The sequence below is a fragment of the Heliangelus exortis genome, chromosome 1 (assembly GCF_036169615.1).
Source record: "Heliangelus exortis chromosome 1, bHelExo1.hap1, whole genome shotgun sequence".
Classification (NCBI taxonomy): domain Eukaryota; kingdom Metazoa; phylum Chordata; class Aves; order Apodiformes; family Trochilidae; genus Heliangelus; species Heliangelus exortis.
In genome coordinates this window covers 83,380,730-83,394,580 of record NC_092422.1, presented here as the reverse complement: position 1 = coordinate 83,394,580, position 13,851 = coordinate 83,380,730, and the positions used below count along the sequence as shown (strand labels likewise).

The 13,851-nt window shown below is 39.7% G+C and overlaps 1 protein-coding gene across 3 annotated transcripts in view; it reads right to left on the bottom strand.

Annotated features, from left to right (window-relative positions):
* Positions 1-11,322, bottom strand: part of SYTL5 (synaptotagmin like 5) — an 83,454-nt gene extending 72,132 nt beyond the window's left edge. For 2 of the 3 annotated variants that reach the window (XM_071750809.1, XM_071750830.1), the window contains exon 1: positions 11,003-11,322. The gene's annotated coding sequence lies outside the window, so the exon portion shown is untranslated. The remainder of the gene's footprint in view (positions 1-11,002) is intronic. The other variant, XM_071750820.1, reaches the window with a different exon arrangement.
* Between the last annotated feature and the right edge of the window lie 2,529 nt (positions 11,323-13,851).

The following is a 13,851-nucleotide window of genomic DNA, read 5'->3' as shown; positions in this document are numbered from 1 at the left end:
TCCACAGAGCACCTAAAAATCAATTGGCAATCTGAATGGTCTCTGCAACATTTATTTAAAAGCAGCAGCACTATTGTAAATCTTACCATTTCCAACAAAAGGATAGCAAGAGACACTAAGAAAATTAGTCCCAGAAGCTAAATGGCTTTTCCAGCTGTGAGATGACAGTCTTAGAAGACATTAAGGAATACATATTTCTGTAAGCTTTTAAAAAAGGTGTGAACCCAAAATAAAACAAAAATATCAAAGTCAAGATAGACTGAATGTATTAGGACTGTATAATGCAGAAGATGAAGCAGTAAAATCCAGCTAATAACACACAGTACCAGTTTCAAATGGCTGTTTGAAAGCAGGAGCTAACAAAAATAATATTGCTTTGTCTTTGCCAAACATGATCTACTAAATGAAAAGTACAGCCTTGTAAAGAACACACCTCAGGATATTAAAAGCATATAAAAAGGATTAAATACTCTCCTCTTGGAGGGGACCGTATTTAGGGTAACAGACAATTGAACTTTTCACTAATCAACTGCTCCAAACTTAATCCCCAAAACTACATACCAACCAAACAAGAGCCTAGCCTGATCCCTTATATCAGCCTGCATTCTCCCTGTAGGGGTTATTCACTGTTAAATATTTATTTTAAAATATCTCCAGAGAATTTTGTCTTCAGTTCTTTAATCCATCACTGAGAAAAGTATGATTTTACTGAAATATTAGATCACCCCTAGAAAGGGTTCCTTCCCTTCTTAAATATTAAGTCCTAGAAATATTAAGTTACATTTTAGCAAATGTATTTATATTCTTCCCTCCACTGCTTCACCTCTTAAAACTATCAATAAGCTACCTGTAGCAATATGGAACAGTCTCTTAAAAATGGAAGCATGATATGTTTCAAAACTATACTGAATGGCAGATGGAAGAACTTCCTAATTGAATTCTGTACTGTTTAGCAGCCTGTTTGATCCCCCAATTCTGTGGTGTGGTTATAGCAGTCCATAGGTCAAACACAGTATGGATTCAAACATTTGCAGAGAGACTACAAGATGCAGAGCTGCTTGCAGATAACATCCCCAGTAAGGTTTCCTGCCATGAAGAAATGTGGTGCTCAAGCAGGGAACATCACCCCATTAAACAGCAACAACAACAAAAATTTAAGCTTTCCTTGAATTAAATTAGAGCTTGAGCACTTTCTTTGGTGCACAGCAGGGGAAAGAGGGAAAATAAAAAGGGTGCAGGCTGAAAAGTACTTTCTGATGAAAAGGATTAATTTTCAGATCACTAGATTTTATGGCCAAGACATGATAAACTAATTTTGAGGTATTTTAACTATGTTAACCAGCAGATTTGATAAATTAATAAACAGATACTCTTAATGTTTAATTATATTACAATAATGATCACTAATTGGGGCACATAAGTGGATGGTCTCTCTTTACTATATAGTTCAACATTGCTAGCAGTACACCAAAAGACAGAGTGCATGAAGATAATGAAGTTCAACCAGCTGTAAAAATAAATTCAAAAACTTTGTGGGACTGGTGTGCACGCAGAGTGGTGGTGATATATTTTTCAGGTGATATGTTCTTTTCAGACCACAATAGGATTCCAGTGTCCCCCTGATGCAATGGGCCACAGGCAGTACAGAAGACATTAAGAAAATTTTTTAGTTTCACATGCATCAGTACAAAAAAAATATCCCAAAATTCTGTCCATTATGTTTATGAAAATCCAAATCACAGTTCTGCATCTCATGCAAGGCTTACTCAAAATTCTTCCATTTTCATACCTTTTGCATACAGTTTGAATACAGATGCAACAGAAATTCCCACAAAAGATGAATTACGTTACTTCTCTATAGCTATAACCTTATTTCTCAACAGCAGCAACCTTTCTTGAGGGGAATTCTACCATCAGAGATGCAGACCAGTTAAATCTCATATTTAAGATAACCCCAACTCCCATCTTAGGCTCCTTCATTTTTATGTCTCCTCCCCAACAACACAAATGCTTTCCCCTAATTTGTGAGCTCAGGTGAACAAAGGGGGGTGGTCAGCTTATCACACCCCTGACAGATGAAATAATAGAGGAAGATAAAATCAATTGTGCCTCACCATAACTAAGTATCTTCCCTGATGGTAATTTACTTACTACACCCATTCCCCAGGTGTGATTTCCCTACACAGATAAAATCCTTTCTAATGCCCTGAACAGCAGAGGAAGCATCCATCCCATGGCTCAAGGCAGAGGTTGTGTGCTCACGTATCAGGACAACAGACACAAGCCTGCACATCAGAAGGAAAAAAAGCAGAGGCTTGGAGATGCCCAAGGACACGTTGCCCACACTTAAGCAAAATCTTTCAAAATTCTTCCACCAGGCCAGGCTGCAAGACAAGGATCTCCTGGAGGCTGTTGCAGACCAAGGCAAGGCTATCACTGACTAAGTCGCTCAGGAGCTGGATAGGAGATGATCTCACCTGTGGGATGTTCTCCTCATTGTTTGTGAAGGGAGTAAGCCAGGGTACTGCAAAATATTGTGTTCAAATAATAATAAAATAAAATAAAGCTTACTCGATTATACACAGTCCAAATGTTTGGAAATGGGCAAGTCCTACCCATGAAGGCAAATCAAGAGAGGCACAGATAGTTTTCCATGTCTCTAGGTGAGGGCTATAATTGATTTAATAATGAATCCACGGAGTGCAGACCTTATTGCTTTTACAGACCACCTGACAAAAAGATTAGTCACAAACTATTGCAGACACAAAGAAAAAAGAAGTATCTGAATGCTTTCAGACACATTAACATACCCTGCAGCCTGGACAAGCAGATGTGAAATCAGGATTAAAGGACCATTAATTGCTAAACAGATTACTCACCTAGACACAGATTGCTTCAGTTACTGCAGAAATGGGTAAGCAAGACTGACTATGGAGTTCACCAGAATGTTGGGAAATACATAACACTTGCCTTGTACGTGTTTACATAGATAATATTGCATGAAACTATTCTCAAAATCCACCAATTGGTTTACCAGCTCCAACATCTTGCTTGTACTGAGCCCTCTGAAATTTTCATCAGCTTTGCAGTTATTGTATTCTCCTGCAGCAGGAGGCAAAGCTTACTAAAATTAATTTAAAGGCATTTAAAATTAAGAGAGATTTAATGTTACTTTGTGCTCTCTAACTCATCAATCAGATTGTGTCTGCTCAGTAACTTATTATAGAAACTTCTAAAATAGAAGTTCCATTTCTACAAGCAATTTCCATGTAAATTGTTATAAAATCCCATAATACTTGGGAATTTTCTTAAGTCTTTCATTCTATTCTACATTGTTATGTAAATCATCAGTTCATCACTGCTCATGAGAATCTCTATCACCATGTTAAAATATGAAAAGTGATAATCCTCCCAGAGGAACAGCAGACTGCTACCAAGAAGGAAATGCTTCCACCACATGTAAAATGCAACAAAATTCTTGCCTCCTCTGTACTTCAGGTGCCAGGAGTACTTCTCCTCCCTCAGGAGGTGATTTCAAGGAAAAAATACGTCAAGGCTTAGGAGGCTCTCTGACATTATGGGCATACCAGACATTTCGCTAAAATGCACACATTATGTCAAATTGCTAAAGTCCCCCTTTTTTTCCTGTGGCAAATAAGGTCCCATTTTTCTTGGTCTGGAATAATATTGGCTGGGCCAGGAAGCCGCTCTATTAAAAACTAGTCAATATTTTTCTCCACTATAAAAGGTCATTTTTCTAGCAACTTTGCTAAGTTATCTATCAGAGATTAAGTTTTCCATGGTACTCAGTCTAAGGTTTTTGGGACATATTTTAGCTGAAGTTTCTGAAAAGAGCAAGGAAAAAAACTCACCACATACTTTGTTTTAGGTGTAACAAGTTCTATTTTCACAAATTCATATATGAAGTTTAAGACAGAGACTTCAAACTTAAACAGAATAGGAAGGATTTTCTATCAGGGAATATCTTTTTGCAGACACTTTTAAAATTAATCAGGTTAAAGCACACTTTAAGTTTCTGGACGAAGGTGTAGTTCAAACAAATTCGATTAAGACTTGCAAGAGCTACCAAATATATGAAGACAGAATTCTTCCAAGGATTAAATTTGGTCTGATAAATAAAAATTACACTGTACTATCCTGTGTATGAATCAACATCTTCAAAATCCCACAGAGATTCACCAGCGATGCAGCAGGAATAAATTGGATGGATCAACACTATGGGATTCTTTACACAGTAACAGAAAAATTGGTAACATATAGATAGTGCAAACATCATCCCTTAATTTAAGAATGCAGAAATTTTAAAATACAGAAGTAATTGGCATCTGGCTGATTCAGAAACTCATGCTTGAATGCCAGCTTGGACCAGCTGGAATGTTCTCATTTTCAGGGGGGCACGCACCAGGTCTGTTTTCTTTTTGTGCTATGCTTATTTGCTGCTAAACAAAAAATATCAGACCACTAGGAGTATGTTTTAATACTTTAATATTAGAGTTATTTTCCACTGCTATTTTATGATATAGGCTATGTAGGTTTTTAAAAGGAACCACAAGTTGCTTAGGTATACTAGGCCCTTACAAACTAAACAGGGATAAAAAAAGAAACTCTTTCTAAACCACAAAATACAGACTGCTATTTGTCTCCATCTTATTACCTCCTGCCCCCTGAGATATGATACTGAATAATCCTTCTGCTACTATTCTTTTGCCTAGAAACTGCTATTTGGGTATGCATTTTAGTATTGCAACAATAGAAAATATCTTACTAAAAAGACATTTCATAATTAGCTGAAAAAAAATATTTTGTGCATTAACTTGAGTTTTCTATGTGTAGGAACATACTAATATTTTCTTTTTCTTAAATAAAGCTACAGGTACTTAAAATAAACCATTCCACAATAAACAGCTTGTGCTATTAAAGTTCTCTTTTCAACTCTTTTTAAGTGGGATTTTTCAATTTTGAGATGGTGTGCTACTGTTGTTTGTGTGCTACTGATACAAACTAACATATGGAGTCCCCAAACAAACCTAGGACTGGTGCTATATTATCTGGTGGCTACGTTTTTCAGTGTCAAATGAAATGTGATGTTACCCAGATTTTAGTCTAAGTAACAGTTACTGCTTTTCTCACATTCCTTGTACAATTAAAGGGGAAGAGGTCAGACTAATAAGACATCATTTGTGATATTGCTGTGCATTTTAAGGTGGTATGCTACAGACAGACCAACTCCCTGAACTGATCCACAGAATGTTTAAAATTAAGGCAATTAAATTAATCTCTCTCTAGTAACAGCACTAACATTGATCAATCTTAGCAGCAGCCAACATGTAGAAGAGAGCAAAGCTTCAGTGAATGAAACCCAGAAGCTTCTTGATGGGAGCAGACACAGGAACGGGCCAGAAGACAGATGCCACTTCTTCAGGAAGAGGACTTTCAGCCAGGTCATGTCAGTAAAGAAATAGAAAGCAAAGAATTTCAAACCAAGACAAAATTAACTCCACAGAACCAGAAGTCTCTTAAGCATAAAAGCAACAAATATGTAGAGTACTTCTAAATGTCCCCAAGTCTTAACTCTGTTCTGAAAAGTCATGAACTTAAAACCAATACCTTGCAACTGATTCTCAAGTTTTCCTACTGGATGTTTTGCATTTCAAGTTCATGTCAGGAGGTAGATTGTGTCTGATTTTCCCTTCCTGGCACAACAGATATGCTGCTACAGAAACACCATTCAAAGCAAAAGCAGGATTCAAGCAGAAGCTTCTGTCTGGGCAATGATCAGGCATTGTCCAAGCCTCTGTAAATGACCATCCACAATGGCTATTGTAAAGATGGTCAACTAAAACTATCTACAGCCACAATGGAAGCTGAAGGATACAGACAATGAACACAAAACCTTTACAGCATTTTTTCCCCCTCAAAACCCAATTTTACTCCAAAAAACTACAATATTAACAACACCTGTGGCAATCATTAGCATCATCCCCACTAAATTAGTGAGAAGGCTTTTGCAGGTGTCAATGGTTCATGTCTTCTGACAAGCCTGAAGCTGAATGCTTAATTGCTTTTTCTGCAAAACACAGTCTTTTCATATTTAGAAACATGGTGTGGCAAACAAACATTAAAACATTTGCACAAAATTAATCAGATGTGAACTTATACTGTTTATACCTAAATTGAAATTATTAGATTCATTATTTAAGCACTTACTTAAGAATGTACGCTTTCAAAACTCATGTCTGACAAATAATTTTTACCTGTTTCTGCTCTGTTCCATAATAGAAACAAAATATCATTGGCAAGGCTATGGTTCAAAGTGACTTCAAGTTAACTACAAATTCCTGTCAAATCAGAGATTGTCTTAACACATTTTTTTTTTTAATGAGACAAGGTTTGATCAAGAGGGACTTGTACCTTGTCATGGATGATACTTTTTAAACAATCCTTTAAAGATTCTCACAGTAATGACCAAAACACACCCCTGCCTAAAGACATTCAGGAGAAAAAGGAAATGAAAAGGAATATTATTTCCAGTGTGAAATGCTGATAGCCCAAATACTGGGACAATGAGCAGTTAGATTCTCCTGAATGGCCTCCATTTGGCCTCTACACTTAGAAAAGCCCAAGCCAGACAAATGTATGCTAACAGAAGCACAGGGTTTACAAAGATATCAGCACCACCTTGGCGTGCAGGATTCCTCACACCCACCTTTCAGGGCACTCCTTATTCACCCCAGCACCAGCCAGATGGCACTTTTGTTTGCACAGGTTACTCACACTTCTCCACCTTTCTTTGTTTCCATAGTCATTTTACAGCAGAAATAGAAAATACCAAGGAAACATAGCCTTCTCCCTCATTAGCTTTCAGTCTTACCTGATAAGGTAACACTAATATTTTTTCTTCTCCTGATTGCATCCTACCTATCCATAGTGGTCTGACAGCAAGGGCTTCAAAATTAGACATATTAAAATCAATCAATAAATAAAAGTTTACATTGAAAACTTAGCTATGGTTTCATTATTTTTTCTCCTCCAGCACTTAACACTGGTAATAGAAATGAAAAGGGCTCTAATGTAGACACAGGTGCCAAGAGTTAGCAGACATTTTCACCATTATAGGTCTACTTAAAATACATCCATAGAACAAACAGATAGGAAATACATACTTGTTCTTTAAAGCATGGAAAAAAAAAAAAGAGAGACTTTTATAATTGGCAGCCGTAGAAAATGTAACAGAAACAGCTAGCATAGAAAAATCTGTTGGAAAAAGTGCCTTCTGCAACACAACATTTCACTAAAGGCAGCCATATTGTTGTTATTTTACTATTAATCTCCAATGTATAACCCAGATATGTTTCAAGCACTGGGGTTTCAAGAATACTTGCTTCCATCTTATTCCAGTCTTCTGGATTATTTTATACAAATTGATGATTCCCCATTCCCAACACAAACCTTATCTTCTCACCTCCATCACCCAGTTAGTACAACTGCTGCACCAATGCCTACAGTGAGCAGACACCAATTCTTACACTTTATCTTTATTTAACTTAATGTATGGCTTATGCTTCTCTTAGCCTTCTTAAGTCACACGTGTGCATAAGCACCTGGCATCTTTGACATCATGAGGCTATTTATTATCTGAAGCAGAATAGGAATTCAATTCCCTATTTCCCCCATTTTTCTTTTCCCCAGCCCATCAGGAGCCAGGGATTTTGTGCGAAGATTTAGGAAAAGGAATAATGGTTTAGAAACAATATAAAGTACATCTGTTGCCAAGTCTGACCTTTTCTACAGATAGGTAGTGCCCCCAGAAGTAGTGAGACAAGCTCAGATTCAACTTGTATACAATTGTTCAAAAAAGCCATCAACTATGCCATGAAGCAGCTGCAAATGAAAAATATCATCTCCAAATGACAAATGGCTTGTTTTCAAACAGTGATTTCTCCCAAAAATCTGTCTATTAGCAGAATCCTTGGAAACAATGTTCCCATGGTCATGGACATTTGCTTCCATGGCATTCAGATAATACCTTCCAAGTTTCATACCACACATTTCCTTCAAGCTCTACTCTCCTGATAAACCCTGGCAAATCCATTGGTGCTGTACACAATCCCTGCACCACATCATAGAAAAACTACCAACATTTATGTGTCAAACATTTTTCCTTCCTTTTGCTCACAGACTGCTACTTTCTTTGCAAGGCTGTACAGATCAAAGGCGCTTGGTATTGATAATCCCAAAGTTAAAAGAGTTCCAGTGCAGAACAACTAATAAAAGTCAGCTGCATTCAGATCACAGCTATCCAAAGACATAATGACTGCTGAAAGAACAGTCTTCCTCACATGAAATGGCTGTGGTAAAAGTAATTCCTCAGAACAAAAGCTATGAAAATTGATTTGGAACCAAGATACAGAATAACTGAAAAGATAATTCACATGTCAACAACAAGAGGTGCCCTAGGGAATTTAAATATTCCAGAGATGCACTGAAGTATGCATTGAAGAGATGCAGAGCAGCTCTCTTAAAAATAAATAGAATACTTATTTAAAATACTCATTTAAAAAGACTCCTGTTAATAGTCATTTGTGGAATACACTGCAAACCACAATAAAATTGTTTGATTTCTGACATCCATTTATGTTTCTAAGCAATGCAAAAAGCATACCCAGGGAGAAGTTACAGAAATAAAATGAAAATAATATGAAAATTAAAAGGTACAGATTAGACTAATTGAATTATGAAGAAATTTCAGAGTAGGCTGAGGCAACGATTAAAAAAAACAAAAGAAAACAACAAGACTACCTCAGCTTCCCCAGCATTTCATTCTGCTCTCAAGCTGAGCATCCAGGTATGGAAAGTCACACAGAATGCGGCCACTTGGTCACACCCAGGACAGGGTAAGATGTGAGCTCAAACAGATTTTATTTTACAGCAGAGCCAGGCTGTTTGGGATAGAAAGAAGGCAGAAGGCTTCACTGGCACATACTGTATGAATTATATGTATATGTTTATATGGTCTGTTTTACAAATAGATGAGGACAAACTACTCTTAAGATGAAAAAATAAATATCCACGTATCAGCTTCTTGTGGTTGCCAGAAATATACCTCATTCATACCACCTCTGGACTCAAACCCACGCTGCTCTTATCTATTCTGCTTTCTTAGGTTTCCAGGCTCTGGAAACACACAGCAGAATATTCGTCCCTGGTATGAAGGAAGTTTGATTAGAAGGCAGAGTACACGTAGGCAAGGCAATAGCAATAAAGAACTGGGAAACAAAGTGCTTGGTCACAGAGCAACACTGCACTGCAGGGCTCAGCTCTTCAGCTGAACTGTTCAGCTTCAGCTGTTGCTCTCTCCAAGGGATTACCTTCCTCCCTCCCTCCCTGCCCTGCAAGGCCAAATGTCTTACTCATAGACAGCAGCTAAATACCAGATTTGAAATTCATCTCCCTTCATAAGGAAATAGAGAAGACAGAGCATTGTGTGCTAAGAGTGTGTTTTGTAGGTAGGCAAACAAGTGGATGACTCCAACAGCACACTAAAAATTGTTTAATAAGATCCTCCACGCATACCATTTCTTTTTCCCTCTCAAAAAATACAATCACAACCCCAAATTCACACAGAATTTTGGTTTATTAAGCATTTCTCCAACCCAGGAGAACTTAACATTTCGAACTACCATGAAATTTGTGAAAGTCAGAATGTGCTGATAAGTGTCTCTTAAGGGTAAAGTGCTGAAAACAGCACAGAAATACTAACGTTAAATTCACTTCAGATGCTTAAAGGCACTGATCCTGCCCAGAAATTGTACCCACACCTCCAGCCTTACAAACCACAGTCCTCAAACTTTACTCAGATCTACAAACAGCAACTCTTATTGCAAGTCTGACCTTCCACAGCTTCACTATAATCTCTTAGATGCAAAACAGAAGCACAGAGTACCCTGGGTCTAATTGCATTTGGGGACTGATTTATATTAGAGATGCACAGAAAAGCACATAGCTGAAGGTTAATCATCAATATTATTGAGCCCTTTTACACCAAGAAACCTGCAAGAAGAAAAGGGAGAGTGTATGGAGAGTGTGCTCTCAGATGGCAGAGTTTTCCTAACGACATGCCTAACAGAGGCAATAAGGGCTCATCATTATCACCTGTTCCAGCCTCCTCTATTGTAGCCCGTAAGATTTTCCCATACCAAATCCCATTAAAATTAGACCTGCCTTTAGAAGAAACATCTCTGGTTTAAAGTTTTTTTAATTATAAAAACCTTCAAGAGTTTACTAGTCTAATGAGTGCTGTTACTTCAAAAAACTGCTCTTGCTAACTAACCACATAATGTCCAGCTTCAAATTTCCACCAGTGGATGTTGTTAAACCTTTTCTAACTTGAGTTAAGAGCCTCTATTCCTCACCTTGGCACCGATGACTCCTTTCATTCTTTTGGCTCCACTCAAGACAATACAGCTTCTGAGGAGCTTTACATCAATGGGCTTTTACATGGTTTTTTACACGCAGAGGACTACAGCTTACACACATCTCTTACCTGAATCACATACAGCAAAACAGTAACACTTGTGCACCTTGCAGGTAATTTTCCCACTGCTCCTCTGTCTCTTTGCATCCAGGTAAATGGCTACTCCTTCACTGACTCCCTATCAGTCTCTCTGAAAGCCTTTTCAAAATTCACTAACTCTGGGGTAGAGAATCCCCAAGTCACCACCCCCATTTAATCCTTTTTTTTTTTTTTTTTTTTTCAAAGTCATGAAATATTATTTATATTATATTATATTATACTATATTATATTATATTATATTATATTATATTATATTATATTATATTATATTATATTATATTATATTATATTATATTATATTATGTTATATTGTATTAGTAGACTATACCTTCTAGAGCAAGGAACTGGGAAGAAAACTTCAGGCAGCACACAGCTTATCTTCTGCTGAGCACCTCAGAGCCACTCACCTGCTCGGTGACGAGGAATCCTTGTTGTCCCCTCCACTGAACAATAACCACAAACAGCATCACTGAGAGGCAAGATCCACCACCTTCCGCTTCCACAGTAGCATTTAAAAAACATAACCCAGCCAAACACCTAAACAACCCCCGCCTCAGGTTAGTAATACCAGAAGCGCTCGCTTGAGGCGGGGGAGGAGCTGGGTTGGTGCAGCCCCTTTCGGGGGAGGTGCAGCCCCGCGGCCGGACAAGCCCAGCGCGGTTCCCCGGTCGCGGCACTCGCCCTCCAGCGGGAAAGCGCCGCGGGCTGCTTGGAATCCTTCTCTACGGGGAAAAAAATTAATCAAAAGGAAAAACAAAAAACAAAACAAACAAACAAACAAAAAAAAAAACAAAAGGGAAAACAAAACAAAAAACCCCAAACAAAACAAAACACAAAAACAAGACCAAGCAAACAAAAACCACAGAACAAACAAACCAAAACCAAACCACCAAAAAGCCCTAAACAGTTGCTATTGAGAAAGAGGGACTGACTTACCGGGAACCTCGGCAGGAGAGGAAGCATCCCCGCATCATCCAAGCAGCAGCAGCATCCCCGCAGCGGCAGCCGAGGGCTGCTGATGTCAACTCTGCAGCTCGATGGAGCGGGGCGGTGAAGTCCTGCTCCCTCCCTCCGCAGCGGGGCTCAGCACGGAGCGCACACGCCACGCCGAGCACACGCAGACCCGCACGGGGTAGGGTCAGATCCCCGCAGCAGCCACGCTCGCCCTTTCCCCACCCGCAGCCTCACTCCCCACCCGCAGCCGGGGGCTCCCACTGCTCTCGGAGCGGCTCACCGCCCTGCCGAACCCGTCAAGAGCGGATTTGCCTCCGCTGCCCCGCAGGCGTCCATCCACCCGCACCTCCCCCCAGCTGCTGCCCCGCAAGCCCCGCCGCCGCCCACCGCCTCTCCCCACAGGCTGCCGCCCCGCAGTGCCAAACAGAGGCGGGACCCGGGCCGCCGCCGTCCCGCGTTACAGGGAGCGGAACCGAACCGGGCGACTACGCAGCGACCCCTCTCCCCCCGCGCCCCCTCCGCGCACCGGGGCGTAGGGCTGACCGCTTCGGGGGAGGGGCAACACTCGGCGCCCCCCGCGGGAACCCAGCGGGGTCCCCCCCGTCAGCGGAGGTTTTCCCTTTCGAGGGGGCTAGAGAAGGGTCCGCATCCCGTGGGGAGGGAGCGCAGACCTCCGGGCTGCGGTGGCCGCGCATCCCCTTCGTGTCATCTGCGTGTCATTGTTCGTCTGCGGTGTTTGAGCTGCGTGGAGCTAGCAGCTCGGGAGGAGAATCAGTGATTTCTCAGAATGGGATTTGAAGGGAGGAAAAGAGGTGTTGAATTGGCAGTTTTACGATTTTTCAGTGGTTAGAAAATAGTGGCAGTGTCTGTGCATTGGGTGGGAGAAGCATTCGAAGGGTTAAACAGTATGTAAACATATAAACGAAAGGCACTTGTCCCAGCTGCATAAAATAGTTCTTAAGCTTTATGACCATCACTTTTAATGGTTCAAGTGAGCTGATTTATCAAATAACTACAAGCGTTGCAAAATATCCCAAATTTCAAAAGTAATCAAGCAAAACGGCATCTTGATTATTGTAGATGAATGATTCATTCACCCTCATAGGCACCATTGGGGACCTGAAGAGCTCACATAGCAGGCATCTGAGAAAGATAAGGAAACTGATTTGGCACTTACGTGTATTTCCTAAGGCATTAAAATAAAGTTTTGAAAGCTGCTGCAGGAAATAGAGGCAGGTCATGTAAAAACACTTCATAGCTTTTCTATTCCACTGTCATAGCTGCCTTTAAAACTTGCCTAATCTTTAGCACTTGCAAAAAATTCTAATACATTCAAATGTATAAATACTTCAAATCCCTAGCATTGCTAGCAACTACGGTGCTTTTATTATTCCACAATATGCATACATTGGGAAGTTTATACTTAGGAGGTGCAACATTTACTTGGTTAGTATATAAACACATCCCCTTTGAAGGCTAAGTTGAGTTTGCTGCATTTTACAGCCACAACATAATTCATTGACTTGTTCAGGAAAAGCTAACAAAAGGATATCTGCTCTAAATTAAGTGCCCAAGTACGTCATTTGTCTGTAATTACCAGACTAATACACTGGACTCTATAACAGTGTGAACCATTATAAAGAAAAGCTACCCAGGTGAATATATTCTGTAAGGCATGATTGCATTGTAAGTATTAAAACAACAGCTTTAAATTTTTGTGCTTTTATTTTTATTTTTTTTACAGTTTGAGCTCATAAATACAGTTTGGGGGGCTGGTGAAAGGAAGGTCTAATACCCATTTGCACAGAGGCCTGAGAGTTGAGATGGAGCTGTACCACGAGGATAACCAAGGAGAATTTCTGAGAAACACCACAGACTTTCTGGTTTTCTGTTGGACAGAAAACAGCTGTTCTTAGGGATGGGAGAAACATGCTGATAGCACTATCTCATGTCGGTCCATATTTTTTAAGCATCCTTTGTGAGCTATTACAGACCACACGACCTAAGGACTTTATAGATCAGGATGTACAGAAAACTGTGGCCTGCTTAGGGAAAAGATGAAGTAATCTTGTTGTCATTTCATCTGTGGCTTCAATCACCATCTGTAACATTTGCATCATTGTAAAGGATAACCCCACTTCAGTCTTGGTCTGCAGATCTATTCAGAATGACTTGTGTTCACAACCCTGTTCCAGCGTGCTATGGAAATTCTCTTGTCCTCTGGGAAAGTGGGTTTTCCAGTCAATTTTCTTCTCAAAGGATGTATCTGCTAACTCCACACACTAAAAATCAAGGAACAGAA